The sequence below is a fragment of the Leucoraja erinacea genome, chromosome 47 (genome assembly GCF_028641065.1).
Source record: "Leucoraja erinacea ecotype New England chromosome 47, Leri_hhj_1, whole genome shotgun sequence".
In the NCBI taxonomy this organism is placed as follows: Eukaryota; Metazoa; Chordata; class Chondrichthyes; order Rajiformes; family Rajidae; genus Leucoraja; species Leucoraja erinaceus.
In genome coordinates this window covers 468370-486678 of record NC_073423.1, presented here as the reverse complement: position 1 = coordinate 486678, position 18309 = coordinate 468370, and positions in this window count along the sequence as shown.

Sequence of the window (18309 nt, the reverse complement as noted above, 5' to 3'; positions counted from 1 at the left end):
ACAAGGAGATAGACACAAAATGCTGGAGTAACTCAGCGGGACAGACAGCATCTTTGGAGAGGAATGGGTCTTTGGGGCGAGACCTTTTTTCAGACCTAGGGGTATACGTATATGGTTCTCCGAAAGAGGCAACACTGGGAGGTGAAGGTGGTGTTTGGCATGCTTGGCTTCATCGGTCAGGGCGCAATGCAAGAGTTGAGACACCATGTTACAACCTGGAGTACATTTTGCAGTTCTGATCGGTCACTGTGGGAAGGATGTTATTGAGGAGGAAAGGGTGCAGCAGAGGATGTTGCCTGAAATGAACAGCATGGATTACAAGATGAGAATCTAAAGGCTGGAGCTGTTTTCCCTAGAGTATAGGAGGCCGAGCAGTGACCTTACAGAGGTTTATAAAATTAAGGGATAAAGCAAATGGCTACAGTCTTTGTCTCAGGCTAGTGGGTACACCACTCATGGTACACCAGTCATTGAAAGTAGGCATGCAGGTGCAAGGCAGTGAAGAAAGTGACTGGTATATTAGCATTCATAGCAAAAGGATTTGAGTATAGGAGCAGGGAGGTTCTACTGCAGTTGTACAGGATCTTGGTGAGACTAACCTGGAGTATTGCGTACAGTTTTGGTCTCCTAATCTGAGGAAAGACATTATTGCCGTAGTGGGAGTACAGAGAAGGTTCACCAGACTGATTCCTGGGATGTCAGGACTTTCATATGAAGAAAGACTGGATAGACTCGGCTTGTACTCACTAGAATTTAGAAGATTGAGGGGGAATCTTATAGAAACTTACAAAATTCTTAAGGGGTTGGACAGGCTAGATGCAGGAAGATTGTTCCCGATGTTGGGGAAGTCCAGAACAAGGGGCCACACACACAGTTTAAGGATAAGGGGGGAATCTTTTAGGACTGAGATGAGAAAAAAAATGTTTACACAGAGAGTGGTGAATCTGTGGAATTCTCTGGTAGTTGTGGCCAGTTCATTGGCTATATTTAAGAGGGAGTTAGATGTGGCCATTGTGGCTAAAGGGATCAGGGGGTATGGGGAGAAGGCAGGAATGGGTTACTGATTTTGGATGATCAGCCATGATCATATTGAATGGCGGTGCAGGCTCGAAGGGCCGAATGGCCTACTCCTGCATCTATTTTCTATGTTTCTATGGAGTCCAAAACTAGAGGGCACGGGTTTAAAGTGAGAGTGGAAGGATTTAATGTGCACCTTAGTGAATGTTTTCACACAGAGGGTGGTGAGTATACAGATTAGCTGCCAGAGTAGGAGGCAAGTACAATTACACCATTTAAAGGCCATTTAAACAGGTACATAGATAGAAACATAGAAAATAATTGCAGGAGTAGGCCATTCATCCCTTCGAACCAGCACCGCCATACAATACGATCATGGCTGATCATCCAAAATCAGTAACCCAGTCCTGCTTTTTCCCCATATCGTAATTCTCTGACTCTAATTAACTTGGGCTAATGGAAACAGCTCCATTTTACATGGCTTGGAGAATGCTGGGCACTGAAACTAATTTAATTATTAAAGATAATTAAGTCTTTAATTATGGGTTAATAATAATCAAGAGGTAAACAACCAGGTGCATGCTTCACTGGCTCGTCCACAGAAGCATCTGTTCGGCAGTCCAATGTGTTGCCAACTTTCAAGTTACTTTTAGAAACATAGAAACATAGAAATTAGGTGCAGGAGTAGGCCATTCGGCCCTTCGAGCCTGCACTGCCATTCAATATGATCATGGCTGATCATCCAACTCAGTATCCCGTACCTGCCTTCTCTCCATACCCCCTGATCCCCTTAGCCACAAGGGCCACATCTAACTCCCTCTTAAATATAGCCAATGAACTGGCCTCAACTACCCTCTGTGGCAGAGAGTTCCAGAGATTCACCACTCTCTGCGTGAAAAAAGTTCTTCTCATCTCGGTTTTAAAGGATTTCCCCTTTATCCTTAAGCTGTGACCCCTTGTCCTGGACTTCCCTAACATCGGGAACAATCTTCCTGCATCTAGCCTGTCCAACCCCTTAAGAATTTTGTAAGTTTCTATAAGATCCCCTCTCAATCTTCTAAATTCTAGAGAGTATAAACCAAGTCCATCCAGTCTTTCTTCATAAGACAGTCCTGACATCCCAGGAATCAGTCTGGTGAACCGTCTCTGCACTCCCTCTATGGCAATAATGTCCTTCCTCAGATTTGGAGACCAAAACTGTACGCAATACTCCAGGTGCGGTCTCACCAAGACCCTGTACAACTGCAGTAGAACCTCTCTGCTCCTATACTCAAATTAGAAGTTCATTCAGCAGAGTGATGAGAATGTGGAAAATTCTGTAACAAGGAATTAGTAGGAATATTCAACAATGAAGTGAATATGTTAGCAATAAAGGTATAAAGATAAATGCTGAGAAAAAAAGAGCCGGATCTTCTGCAGATTGGTGGTTTCCCTGTCTTATGTGTGATGTACCACTGGGAAAGAAATGCTGCTTCCAGTATGCTCTTGATGCAATCACCCAGTATGGGTGTCAGGGGTTATGGGGTGAAGGCAGGAGAATGGGTCTAGGAGAGAGAGATAATCAGCCCAATGATTGAATGGCGGAGTAGACTTGATGGGCCGAATGGCCTAATTATGCTCCTATCACTTATGACCCCATAGGCAGCCATTCAGAAGTCATTAACACAGCTCAGGGCCTTTCCGATAGTAAGTGGCTGACTTAACCCTCAAATTCACAGCTGCTTCATCGGAGGTGGGGGGAAGATGAATGCCAATTTAGCTGAGGATAGCCTGGGGGAGGATAGCCTGGGGCAAGCACTGGGGGAGAGGGAGAAGGGTTGTGATACGCAAAGTGGAGTAGGGGGTGGAGAGGGAGGGAGAGATAGATAGATTCTTGATTAGTACGGGTGTCAGGGGTTATGGGGAGAAGACAGGAGAATGGGGTTAGGAGGGAGAGATAGATCAGCCATGATTGAATGGCATAGTAGGATTGATGGGCCGAATGGCTCTTTTCACGTGACCTTATGGAGAAAGGTGAATGGGGCTGGTGGAGCGGTATGCTATGAATCCAATATCCTTTGTAAATATGCAGTTCAAGATGTGTGAAATGATGGCTATTAAAAGCTGGTAGGCCCAGACAGCATTCAATTATTGATTTTATTTCAGTTCAAGCAACAGAAAACACACAAACTACAAGATTGAATTTCCAGTCCTGGAAATTCAAAAGGGTCTCTGGTTATTTTTAGACATAAACTTAGCTTTGCAAGAAGGTATGAAAAATGTTAGCTCGTCTCAATTATGGGTACAGGTGCACAACCTTTTATCCGAAGATCCAAATAACGAAAAGCTCCGAATAGCGGACATTTTTTCGGTCCCTTGAAGACGTTCACCGAGGGCGGCCCGCAGAGGTGACAGCGGAACCTCCGGTCGGTCCTCGAAGAAAGGGGAACTAAATCCCCATTCATAAAAGAGGTGAGGGTATATTGCGCGGGAGGGTTAATAATTGACAATATGCTGCTGTCTGCCCGCTGAGTTAAAAAGTTCCCACGGTAAACTCACGATACACAGTGTATCATGAGTCTTGCGTGGGAACGTTTTAACGGGCAGGCAGCAGCAGATTGTCGCTCCCTTCAATTTCACCCCACCTACACCCCTCTGCTTCCCGGCCATGTTTGTGACCCCTTCCCTCCCCTCTCCAGCTCCCCGCCCATTGCACCGGCGCGGAGGCTTTGCACTGTCTTCACGTCGGCGATGCCAGCCAGCAGGTCAGTGCCAGTCACCGGAGACGTCAGGACCAACGGGACACCGACCCCCAGGCCCATTGCAAGCACGGAGATCCCAGAGACCCACAGCCAGCAGCAGCCCAGCCCCGTTCCAACTCCAGAGGAACACGCTTCCCGTAGGGACAGAAGCTGATGGTGTGCAAGGTACGTCTTGTTCTTGGGGTTGCAGATGAGGGGGCGCAGCTCGGGCTGTGACGTCTCCAGCCACCCCCCTGTACAGGAGCTGAGACTGGGAACTGTACCGCCCTTGCAGGTGAGCAGGAGAGTGGGGTTGTTTGCAGTTGCAGAGGGAGGGGGCAAGGGCGGTACAGTTCACAGTCTCAGCTCCTGTCCAGGGGGGTGGCCGGAGACGTCAGGACCAACGGGACACCGACTGCAAGCACGGAGATCCCAGAGACTCACAGCCAGCAGCAACTCTAGCCCAGCCCCGCTCCAACTCCAGAGGAAACCGGGTTGCGGATGATGGGGCGCAGCTCGGGCTGTGGGCGAACTGCCACTTGTCGCTGTAGCGGCCCATCGGGGAGTGGGTTCCTGTTGGTCCTGACGTCTCCGGCACCCCCCTGGACAGGAGCTGAGAGACGACGTCAGGACCACCAGAAGCCGCTCCCCGATGCGCCGCTACAGCGACACAGTTGGCAGTTCGCCCACAGCCCGAGCGTGCGCCCCCTCATGCCGACACCGACCCCCAGGCCCACTGCAAGCACGGAGATCCCAGAGACTCACAGCCAGCAACAACTCTAGCCCAGCCCCGCTCCAACTCCAGAGGAACCCGGGTTGCGGATGAGGGGGCGCAGCTCGGGCTGTGGGCGAACTGCCACTTGTCGCCGTAACGGCCCATCGGGGAGCGGATTCCTCTGGAGTTGGAGGGACAGGGAGACACAGCTGCTTTTGAGAATGGTGGGCAATCACTTCCAAAGTTCTGCCCACACAGTCAGTACACCTCTCCCACACTTGTCTCCAGCACTAAGATTATCTCGCAGAGAATGATCCCAGCCTAACCCTCCTTATTCTCTCCTATTCTGCAAGAAAAAACTACATTGAAGACTCAAACTCGCGATCGAGTAACTGCCGGGATCGAGGCGCAAATTCGCAACCTTGCGGATATGAGCCGAGCACTCTACCACTGAGCCAGCCGTTAAAATCTACGCTAAAAATCTTCCAATCCGAAAGCCGAAAAATTCCGAATTACGAAAAGTGTCTGGTCCCAAGGCTTTCGGATAAAAGGTTGTGTACCTGTACCAGTAAACTAGGGAAAACAATTATATAACTGGGACAATATCAAGTGATTACCACTGAGGAATAACATCAATATTCTTACAATTGGAAACGAGCCTATGATAGCTGATGTTGGAAAATATTTATCAGATGTAACAATAATAATTTCAATTGGAATATTTAATCTTTCTCTTTCACTTGAATTCACTTACTGAATACTCTTTTAAAGTACGAGGAAAAGCAGCCTATTGGCAAATAGCTTGAAGGAGCAATCTTGCAATAGAGAGAAGAAAAAAGGGTCAGAAATGACTAATTATGACCAATAATATCTCTCGGACTCAGCCAAAACTCAGGAACAAAATTCCACATTTATGACAGGAATTTGGAAAAAATAGTTTGATTACCATTGGTGAAATAGCTGAATCTTGCCAGCAGAGTGCTTATAATTTCCATGTCCTCCAGGATTCATTAAACTAATAACTTTTATCCTCATTCCAATTTAAATATTTAGCTCGGCTGATTAATCGTGTCAAATATTCAGCAAGGCAAAATATAACATTGTGACACAACTTAAAAAAAAAAACTAGCTACAGTAATTAATTCTAAAATAATGGAAATGCATATTTCACAGAATAAGTATTCTGATTTTTGTGAATAAGTTTCCCTCAATTAAGCTTCAACAGTAGTTCATGGATTTGCTACAAAGATCTCCCATTTCCTACGTTTCTTTTCAAAATTTAGCATGGTACACGCAAATTATCTTTGCGATAAATATAAGAAGCACAGGAGCATTTCTCTGGTGTCTGGGCTTACATTACCAATATTTCCGAAAGATATTTTCTGATTAAGCGGCACGGTGGCGCAGCGTCAGAGACTTGGGTTCGATCCTGACTACAGGTGCTGTCTGTAAGGAGTTTGTATATTCTCCCCATGACCTGTGTGGGTTTTCTCCGGGAGTTCCGGTTTCCTCCCGCACTCCAAAGATGTACACGTTTGCAGGTTAATTGCCTTGGCAAAATTGTCCCGTGTGTGTGTGTGTGTAAGATAGTGTTAGTGTGAGTGTGCGTCGCTCTCTGACTCAGTGGGCCAAAGGGCCTGTTTCCATGCAGCATCTCTAAACCGAACTAAACTGATCATTTTCTGATCACTGAGGTGCAACTCCAGAGCAAACAAAATCATGAGAGACCTCTTCCACCCCTGCAACGGACTGTTCCAGCCGCTACGGTCAGGCAAACGCCTCCGTTGCCATGCAGTGAGAACGGAGAGGTTGAGGAGAAGTTTCTTCCCAGAGGCAATTCGGACTGTAAACGCCTTTCTCACCAGGGACTAACTCTACAGAACGTTTTTCCTTCTATTATTTTATATGAATAAGAATATGTGTGTTATGATTGTGTTTATAATTTGTTTGGTTGTTTTGTTGTTTGTCTTTTGCACAAAAGTCCGCGAGCATTGCCACTTTCATTTCACTGCACATCTCGTATGTGTATGTGACAAATAAACTTGACTTGACTTGACTTGGTTAGTCAACCTTATCTATGCATATTGGCAATGTATTTATTATACTGCAACTGTGGCATGACTCCAAAAGAACTTACTAGGTTATAAACTTTTGGGATATGCTGAGTTTGTGAAAGTTGCAACATAAATGAAAGCGCTCACAATGTACAGGATTCTGTTTGCACAAATTGGTAAAAGCATAACAAGTTCTTCCTGGTCCACCGTCTGCTCACCGTGGAGCACACTGGACAATTTCTTCTATTCTAGTTGTCACCGGGGATAATACGAAAGGACAAGGAATCAAAGTTTCTGATTGCAGCAGGAAATTAAGCGTCACACGGCCTCTTACAAATGAGAAAGATTTAGCAGCTGTTACCAGGAAACATCACAAAGCAGGAACAAAGACCGCTTCCTGAACAGTACTAATTTGTCAAGGAGGCTTCCTAGAATCTCAGCAGGCTACAGAAATCTGTATAACATTAATCTGTTCATCTGCCTGCAGGAAGAGAAGCTCCCATTTCTTTAAATGGTTAGGACTGTTTAAGTGCAGAACTCCCTGTGTGTGGTCATTAGTAGGAAGCAGTCATCTCCGCCTTGTAACAGCACGGAATTTCTTCCATTTGTAAGGCTCCCGGGTAGGGCAAAAATAGCTTGGAAAGAATTACTGCCTAATCAGAAAATCTGATAACACATTATATAGCACATTTGGCACAAAGGTTATTGCTCACCTGTACGGATCCGATCACTAGGGGCTACTTTAACAAGATGGATGGAGCCAAACAACTGCATGCAAACTGTTCCTTGAGCTGTTGATGCTTTAAACGTTTCCTCGCCTCTAAGAAATATAACGTATGCTGGGTGTGACCTAGATAAGCTGACATTTACAAAGTTAACAAGTAATGTACAGCAGTTGTCATGAAACAACAGCAGAAGTAGTTTTAGACACAAAGTACTGGAGTAACTCAGCGGGACAGACAGCATCTCTGGAGAGAAGGAATGGGTGGCTTTTCAGGTCGAGACCCTTTTTCAGTCTCAACCCAAAACATCACCTATTCATTCTCTCCAGAGATGCTTCCTGTCCCGCTGAGTTGCTCCAGCATTTTGTGTCCATCTTCGGTTTAAACCAGCTCCTTCCAACACAGTTCCTTCCCACACAACAGAAGTATATATTTAGCTATCAGTTATGTTTATGCACAACTTGAATTTGTTGCATGTTGAGACATTTCTACCAAGATATACATATAGCACGTATAAAATTGTATTTTTGAACATTTCTCAATATTTCGGAAGACATGAAGGCAAGGGAACATGGGAACGTTAATGGCCATGTAAAATAGACGGCTCGCATCATAGTCAAGTGGGTGCTAGATGGCCTAAGACGTGTGAAGTTAAATAAATCTCCCAAGCTTGACAGATATATCTACGGACACAGTGAGAAGCTCGAGAATAAATCACAGGAGTCCTGGTTGACATATACAAATCATTCATTATTAGACACAGGCCAGGTGAACATTGGAGGGTGGCGAATGTTGTATCGTTAATATAGAAGAGGTGCAAATAAATCCTTGGGATCTATAGACATCTATGGTAAAAATCTTTTGGAGAGGATACTGATGGATAATATATGTATATATTTAGAAAGATAGGGTTTGATTAGCAATAGTCAGCTTGGCTTTGTGCATGAGAGATCACACCTCGTGCATTTGATTGAGTTTTTTGAATAAATAACCAAGGAGGTTGATAAGGGCAAGGCTATAGACATAGTCTATATGGATTTCAGCAAGACCTTTGATAGGCTTGGTTTAGTATAGTTTATTTATTGTCACGTGCACCGAGGTACATTGAAAAGCTTTTGTTGCTTGCTAATCAGTCAGCGGTAAGACTTCCACAAGGCAGGCTGATCTGCAAGATGAGATTGCATGGGATCCAAGGAGAGCTAACTAACCCATTACAGAATTGGATTCATGGTAGGAAGCAGAGGGTGGGGGTGGAAGGTTGTTTGTCGGAATGGAGGCCTGTGACCAGCACTGTGCCTCAGAGATCGATGCTGGGCCCAATGCTGTTTGTAATCGAATCTGCATCAATGATTTGGATGAGAATGTATAAGGCATGTTTTGCAAATTCACAGATGACAATAAAATAGATGGCATCATTGACAGTTAAGATGGTTATCAAGAATTACAGTGGGATCTTGATCAGCTGGTTGAGCGGGCTGAGGAATGGCAAATGGAATTTACTGCAGATAACTGTGAGGTGTCACATTTTGGGAAGTCAAACCATGGAAGGACCTTTGCAGTGACTGATACATAGATATGATGAGTGGAGAGCTCTTCTGTCATGCTGGTTTTCATCGGTCAGGGAATGAAGTATAGAATTTGGGACTTTACGTCACGGTTTTATATAATGTTGGTGAGGCTGCACTTGAAATATTGCGTTCAGTTTTGGTAAGAGTCAGGTTTAGTTTAGTTTAGTTTAGAGATACGGCACGGAAACAGGCCCTTCGGCCCACTGCGCCAACCATGATCGCCACACATTAACGCTATCCTACACACACTAGGGACAATTTTACACTTACACCAAGCCAATTAACCCTTGGAGTGTGGGGGGAAAACCGAAGATCTTGGAGAAAACCAACGCGGTCACAGGGAGAACATACAAACTCCGTACAGATAGTACCCGTAGTCGGGATCGAACCCGGATCTCCGGCGCCACAAGGCAGCAACTCTACCGCTGCACCACCGTGCCGCACCCATCTAGAATCAAATGTTTAATTGACAAATGTACTGACAGCCGGAGAATTAATTCTTACTTGCAACTGCATAACAGACCTGTAAACACCAGACACATATTTAATATATAATAATACATTGAAGTGCAACATCATGCAAAAACAGGTCAGGTTCTACAAATGACATCCGGGCCTATGCGCCATTACTTCTCTCAATCCTTCAAAGTACCTAAATTGTCAGACCACTTGTCCAAAACCCTGTCTGAAGAAGGGTTTCGGCCCGAAACGTTGCCTATTTCCTTCGCTCCATAGATGCTGCTGCACCCGCTGAGTTTCTCCAGCTTTTTTGGGTAACTGTCCGGTAAGCAAACATTTCCTCCATCTAAATATTGTATGACTGAAGCTACAACTTTCAGCTTGTACTACAAACTCTGTCCCTGACCTGGACTTTATTCTTCTTGCGTGCAACAGTCAGAGATTGAACTTCAAAGTCATGCTTGATCTTTAGTTTCTGATATGATATCCCTGCCATGGCAAAAGGTCTCCGGATTCATAATATCATTCATATCTGCCATTGACACAACTCATAAAACATAGAAAAGCACAGACCCTCCGGTCCACAATATCTGTGCTGAATATAATGCCAACCCTTATCTGCCGGTGCATAATCTGCATCCCTCCAATCTGTGCACAACCATGTGCTCATCCAAAAGTCTCTTAAATACCATCTGCTGCACATTTTTTATATCATTCACTTCATCATTAGTCGATGAACTCTAAAGCTCCGAACTTGGACGAAACAAATACATCTCTCCCTCTTCCACTATTTCCTTAAAGATGCTTCTCTCCAATCCCACTCCAAGCCCTGGTCACCTGCCCTCGTATCTCCTTATGTGAAGAAAGTAAAGTGATATCTCATAAATTGTGCATTGCCAATTCCAAGGCTAATTTCTCTCACTGCAAGGCACAGTAATTGGGCAGGCAGTTAAATTAACAAGTTAGTATCTCCATGGCCTAAACAAACAATTCAGATGCCTAAATTCAAACCTCACCATGGCAGCGTGGAGTTTAAATGTAGTTAATAATGTGGACTATGGAAGAAAAACAACCCAGTACAGGCAATTGCCGTCTTCAGTAATAGGCGACTTGCGTAAACTCGCACTTGCGTAACAAATACTACAAAGGGCCCGTCCCACTTTCCCGAGATATTCACGAATTCTCCCGAGTTTTCCCCTTGATTCAAACTTGTAGAATGTTCGTCAGAAGTCCGTAGGAGTCCGTAGATATATTGTAGCGGCTCGTCATGCCAGCCGTAGGTACTCGGGGCATCAGGTAAGTCGAAATGTTTTTTCCAGCCTGATTAAAAATGTCCACGAGTAATAAAATAGAAGGGAGGAGAAATATTGCAACTTACCTAATGCCCCGAGTACCTACGGTTGGCATAACGAGCCACTACGATATATCTACAGACTCGCTACGGACTCCTACGGACTCATTACGAACATTCTACGAGTTTGAATCAAGGGGAAAACTCGGGAGAATTTGTGAATTTTCTTATGTGAAAACTGAACGTTTTTCCTTCCATTATTTATTATGTAAAAGAATATGTGTGTTATGATTGTGTTTATAATTTGTTTGGTTGTTTTGTTGTTTGTCTTTTGCACAAAACTCCGCGAGCATTGCCACTTTCATTTCACTGCACATCTCGTATGTGTGTGTGACAAATAAACTTGACTTGACTTGACTTGAATAACTCTGGAAAATGGGACATGCACTTTAGCCCACTGCTTTATTTCTGAATTGCATGTCTTGGTAATCTCAGGACCACAGTCTAAGGTCCTTCCGCTGCTGGACAAGGGGGGCAGGGTGCGGTGGAGATGTCCCTTCAAAAATAAGGGAAGGGATTCCACGCCAGGGGGCCGCAAGAGTGGCAAGAGTGGGGGGTAAATTTGTGTAAACAGTATTGGATGTATAGCCTCCGAGAATGGTGGATGGAGTCTTGTAGGGATCATGTATTGGATATATTTATTTCTCGAATATTTTGACATTTTAAAAGTGGACATCTCAGTAGTAGTGTGCTAATGCTGTCATAAATGGCAGTTTCCGTAACCAAGTCAGCTATTGTCATGGAATCGATTGGAAAATTAACACGTGCACAATAAGTCTCCGATTCCATCTTACGCAACATCCGACTTATGGAAGGGTCCTTGGGAAGTAATCCTTATGTACGTCGGGGAGCATCTGTACAGGTAGAGATGAGCTACTCATTATTTAATGTGGGAGGACATCTGATTCAATCATGTTCCTTGGGTGATGAAATTTGCCATTACCTGTACTACCTCATCCAAAATGACTACACCAATGTGGTTGACTATCAAATGCCTTCTGAAATGTATCGAAAAAAACACATAGTTGAAGGATATTTAGGAGGCCAGCTTTGTCAATGACACCCAGAACATGAAAAATAACATAAAAAGGCATTTCTCCGGTAGGCGGCGCGACTCTCGTCAGCAGCGGCCTCTGCAGCCCGTCCGCGTTTTTATTATTTTTTGTCTATGTTTCTATGTAGTTTTTGTTATTTTTTGTTGGGGTGTGTGTGTGGGGGGGGTGGGAGGGAGGGGGCAACTTTTAAATCTCTCCCTGCACGGGAGACCCGACCTTTTCTTGTCGGGTCTCCGTTGTCGTTGGGGCTGCAATGAGGAGCGGCCTCCAACAGGAGAAGACCGGGGACTCTGGTGCCGACGACTCACCTCACCGTCGCGGAGCTGGCCGAGTCCGGAGCGGGTGGAGCGGTGGTGGAGCGCTGCTGCTGCTGTGGCCCGACCTCCGGAGATTCGGAGGCTGCAACTGCGGGTCTGCGGACGGCGGCACCGGGAGCCCGCGGGTCCCTGGAGGGAGACCGCTTTTCAGGGCTCCTGCAACGGCGACTTCTCCCGCCCGAGTTGCGGGGTCGAAGAGCTCCTGGAGCGGGGCCTAACATCACCGCCCCGCGCGGCTTGGAATGGCTGCGGGACTCTGCGAGCGCACGCCGGGGGCTCTAACATCAAGACCCGGTGTGCGATCTTGCACCACCCGGCGTGGCTTTAATGGCCGCGGGACAATCGCCATCGCCAGCCGGGGGCTTTGACTTTGACTCTGACATCGGGGGGGGGGGAGAGTGCAGTGGAGAGATAAGTTTATTTTGGCCTTCCATCACAGCAATGTGATGGATGTTTATGTAAAATGTAAATTATGTTGTGTCTTGGGTCTATTTGTTTGTAATGTATGGCTGCAGAAACGGCATTTCGTTTGGACCACAAGGGGTCCAAATGACAATTAAATTGAATCTTGACTCTTGACTGAAAACAACAGAGAGCCTGAAAACCTCTAATGGACTCCAAAAACGGGTATATTTCTACATTAATGAGTGATTAAACCTTGTAGTGCTTGGGGCTGAACACCATAAATAAGTTTTTAGGGATGAGATTTAGTTTATAGCAAAATGATAGACAATAGACAATAGGTGCAGGAGTAGGCCATTCGGCCCTTCGAGCCAGCACCGCCATTCACTGTAATCATGGCTGATCATCCACAACCTCGTTTTTCTCCCCATATCCCTTGACTCTCTATCTAACTCTCTATTGAAAGCATCCAGAGAATTGCCCTCCACTGCCTTCTGAGGCAGTGAATTCCACAGATATACAAGACTCTGTGTGAAAAGGTTTTTCCTCGTCTCCGTTCTAAATGGCTTACTCCTTATTCTTAAACTGTGGCCCCTGGTTCCGCACTCCCCCCACATCAGGAACATGTTCCCTGCCTCTAGTGTGTCCAGCAATCCAGTAATAGTCTTATATGTTTCAATAAGATCCCCTCTCATCCTCCTAAATTCTAAAATCATCCACATTCAGTAACCCATGATGCGATTTATAATACCCTCAATGTATCCAAACCAGAAGGAAGGTAATTGAAAATGCAGTGTCACTCCACAGATACTAATTAAGAAAAATATAAAATGATATGTACTTATTAATCTTTTATATAATTTTGCTTACATATTACTTTTTGTCTCTCTACCACAATTCTATCCTTTTTCCCTTTGCTGTGCTAGCTTTCAGCCTTTTTCCATTTACTTTTACTATTCGTATCTCAATATTTTACTCTCATGGCTTGGGATAGATTGTACCCACGATCACAGTGACCCTATTGCCTTCACTGTGTGGTTATTAGCTAGTACATCCATTATCTCCAAATTGGAGTACATCCATTTGGTCTCCAAATCTGAGGAAGGACATTATTGCCATAGAGGGAGTGCAGAGAAGGTTCACCAGACTGATTCCTGGGATGTTAGGACTGTCTTATGAAGAAAGACTGGATAGACTTGGTTTATACTCTCTAGAATTTAGGAGATTGAGAGGGGATCTTATAGAAACTTACAAAATTCTTAAGGGGTTGGACAGGCTAGATGCAGGAAGATTGCTCCCGATGTTGGGGAAGTCCAGGACAAGGGGTCACAGCTTAAGGATAAGGGGGAAATCCTTTAAAACCGAGATGAGAAGAACTTTTTTCACACAGAGAGTGGTGAATCTCTGGAGCTCTCTGCCGCAGAGGGTAGTCGAGGCCAGTTCATTGGCTATATTTAAGAGGGAGTTAGATGTGGCCCTTGTGGCTAAGGGGATCAGAGGGTATGGAGAGAAGGCAGGTACGGGATACTGAGTTGGATGATCAGCCATGATCATATTGAATGGCGGTGCAGGCTCGAAGTGCCGAATGGCCTACTCCTGCACCTAATTTCTATGTTTCTATGTTTCTATCGTGGAAAAAATAATAATTTGCTGCTCAAGATACAGGGCAAAGAAAAGAATGAATTTAGTCTAAAGCCTTGTAAAACCTCAGGTAAGAGTAAAGCCTTTGCAGAAGATATCGAATTCCCACCCCACATGTTTTTCAAAGAAATCGAGCTAAAGAATATCGAGGCAAGAATGGCTTCAGAAAGGAGAAATAGCAGATTAGTGAATAACTATTTTGAGAGAATGTGATTTGAACTTTTGTAGGCAGCCACAGATTTGAGCTGCAGGGTCTAAAACAAGAAATCTCGATGTAGTAGAAGTTTGATCCATTTATGGAATATAATACCAAGTGAAGCTTGGAAGAAGTTGAATTATACACTAGATGAAGTATTTGTGAGTTTCGTGGGTCAAATAATGTATCACGTATTTACGGCAACATGTTACATGAGAAATTTTGAGTGATAATCATATGCTGTAATCACTGTTAAGGGCCTGTCCTACTTGGGTGACCTAATCCTCGAGTTCTAGCGAGTTTGCCCTCGACTCATACTCGCAGCTTGATCGACACAAGGTCGTAGGAAGTCTTCATAACTCTCCTTCATGCTCGAGAGTGGTCTCCGTGTTCTCGAGGCCTCAGCTAGGTTTTTTTGAATATGTTAAAAAATGCATGCAAGTAAAAAAAAAAGGTCGCCATGGAAAAAAGCGATACTTTTTTTACTCGCGGGTTTAGTCGTAGTAGGTCGTAGCAGGTCGGCATGTTAGTCGTAGGTAATCAAGGGTAGTCGAAGGTAGACCAAGCTAGTCATAGATAGTCATCATCGTAGTCGAAGGGAGGTCGGAGGATATTGTCTTCACTCTCCACTGTTCCGCGTCCAATTTTCCCGAACTTAGTCACAGCAAGTCGTAGCTAGTCGAAGCTGGACTTCAACATAGTCGAAGGAGGTCTTCAACATGTCATTTTCCCTGTAGATAAATGGTCATTTCTGCAGCAGACACTAAATGATTTCCCCACTTACTGCTCCTTTCAGATTTCAAACATCTGCAGTTATTTTGATTTTTATAACGAGTTGAAAGTTTATTAATAAACTGTAGAATAACTTCTACTCATCTTGGCTAAATGCTAAGGAAGGAACTACAGGTGTTGGTTTACACTGAACATTGGCACAAAATGCTGGAGTAACTCAGCGCGATAGGCAGCATCTCTGGATAGAAGGAAGGGGTGACGTTTTTGGTCAGGACCCTTCTTCAGACTGAGAATCAGGGGAGGGGGAGAGAGATATGGAAGGGTAGGTGTGAAAACGAGAGATCAAAGGGGATGGGATCAAGGAAAATGGAGAATAGATCAATGTTAGCTGCAGGAGGGTTAGGGGGGGTGGTTTGGTGAAAAGATGGACTTTTTTCACGCAGAGAGAGTTGAACCAATAGGGGTGTGGGAGGGAGATGGTGTCTGCGGGATACACGCCCCATGCAGGCTCCATGGTTACTTTCTGCAACCAAAGGGGCAAGGAAAATGTAGGAGATGCTGAGGGGAGGGGGTGGTTTGGTGAAAAGGGATGAGTTAACCAATAGGTGTGGAGGGAATGGTGTCTGCGGAAAACGCCCATCTCCAGTTACTTTCTGCAACCGCAGGAGATGCAATGCCTGTCTCTATATCCCCCCCCCCCCCCTCGTCTCAGTCCAAGCTCTCCAACAGTCCTTTCAGGTGAGGCAGCTGTTCACTTGCACTTCCTCCAACCTCACCTACTGCATCCGCTGTTTCAGATGTGGACTCCTATATATTGGTGAGACCAAGCGCAGGCTCGGCAATCATTTCGCTGAACACCTCTGCTCAGTCCTAGGCCTAGGCCCAAGAGATCTCCCGGTTGCTAAACACATTAACTTCCCCTCCCATTTTCATACTGACCTTTCTGGCCTGGGCCTCCTCCATTGTCAGAATGAGGCCCAGTGCAAATTGGAGGAACAGCACCTCATCTTTCACTCGGGCAGCTTACAACCAAGCAGAATGAATATTGACTTCTCTAACTTTAAGTAACCCTTGCTTTCCCTCTCTCTCCGTCCCTCCCCAATTCTAGTTCTCTGATTAGTTTCACTGTCCTCCTGATTAAATATTACTGATTGGATGCCTTGTAACGTGTAGGAATGATCTGCAGATGCTGGTTTACACCAAAGATAGACACAAAATGCTGGAGTAACTAAGCGGGACAGGCAGCATCTGTGGAGAGAAGGAATGGGTGACGTTTCGGTTCAAGACCCTTCTTCTACGTTTCTTCCATATAGAAAGTACTCAAATCAAATCTTTTTCATAGTTCATGTAATCATAAGTTCTAGGAGCAGAATTAAGGGGCTGTCCCACTTGGGCGACCTAATTGGCGATCTTAGAAGAGTTTTAAAAAATGACATGTTGAAGACCTCCTTCGACTATGTAGAAGACCTCCTTCAACCTCCTTCGACTATATTGAAGACCAGCTTCGACCAGCTACGACTAACTTCGGGAAAATTGGACACCGAACAGTGGAGAGCGAAGACGACCTCCTTCGATCTCCTCATGACCTCCCTTCGACTATGATGAAGACTATCTACGACTACCTTCGACTACCCTCGATTACCTACGACTAACATGGCGACCTACTACGACTAAACCTACGAGTAAACAAGTATAGATTTTTTCCATGGCGACCTTTTTTTACTCGCGGGCATTTTTTAACATATTGAAAAAAATGCCGCGACCTAGCTGAGGCCTTGAGTACGCGGAGACCACTTTCTAGCGTGAAGGAGAGTTACGAAGACCTCCTACGACCTTGTGTCGACCGTGCTGCGAGTATGAGTCGAGGGCCAACTCACCAGGAATAGGTCGCCCAAGTGTGACAAGCCCTTTAGGTCATTCAGCCCATCAAATCTACTCTGACATTCAATCATGGCTGATCTATCTTTTTCTCTTAAACCCATTCTCCTGCCTTCGCCCCATAATCACTGATACCCTTTATGGGACAAAGACAGATAAGCTCACTCTTCAGTCCAATTTTGATCACTACTCTACTCCACCATTCAATCATGGCTGATCTACAGGATCGCTTCCTTCTAACCCCAAGGCCTGCCCTCCCCATAACCCCTGACACCCATACTAATCATATGTATGTTTCAGATTATTTTATCTTTTGAGTAGCTTTATCAACTTGGACTTTCTTGTTCTTTCTATCTCACTCCGCACAGATTCACCACCCTCTGACTAAATAAATTCTTCCTCATCTCCTTCCGAAAGGAATATCCTTTAATTCTAAGGCTATGACCTCTTGTCGTAGACTCTCCCACTAGTGGAAACATCCTCTCCACATGTACTCTATCCAAGCCTTTCACTATTCTAAACCCCCACCTCCACTCCCACACAGCGGTTCCTCCTCGCTGGGTCTTCCTTCATTCTCCCTCCCCCACGGCAGGTCTTCCCTGCTTCTTATTACAGTGGTCATAGCAGCTTGCTCATTTGCAGATGAGCCAGAAAAGAAGACAACCAAACAACCTTTGATGTCAAAGGTACACAAAAATGCTGGAGAAACTCAGCGGGTGCAGCAGCATCTATGGAGCAAAGGAAATAGGCTATTTCCTTCGCTCCATAGTTGCTGCTCCACCCACTGAGTTTCTCCAGCATTTACGTGTACCTTCAATTTTCCAGCATCTGCAGTTCCTTCTTAAAAATCTTTGATGTCAAAATGGAAATAAAATTTGCCAAATCATTTAGTCAACTAATCCACTGGCGAGGCAACAATTAACCTTATCTCATCTGAAAAATTGGCAAATCACTTTGACTTTGTACGGGGTAATAGTCAAAAGGACATTGTGCCACAATTGATGTTACATGTTTCTCTCTTATTCAGTTCTCTCGTTAAGGCAGAAAAGTTCAAAATTAAACACACTGCATGAATTTCGATTTAAATTAATATATTGAAAAGGTTATCAAGTTATTTCTTAGTTATCACGATTTTGTTGATATCTATGCAAATGTAAGTCTCATTTCTGTTCTTCCGAATGTGTGTCCCGTTATAATCCCTGGTACATAGAATATATATATAAAAATACAGCACAGAAACCCGCCCTTCAGTCTACAATGTCTGTGCCAGTTACGGCAGAAACTACTAACAGTTACATTAGCAAGGTGGCAGCACTGAAACACATTCTAAATGAAATCCTGGAAATAATTTAAAATCTAAATTTAAAACAGTTGTACAATGAGCTGTCCAGAAGGTCCATTTCAAATAAGAATTAGGAGTAGGATATAGCATTTTGCAGTCTGAAGAAGGGTCTCGACCCGAAACGTCACCAATTCCTGCTC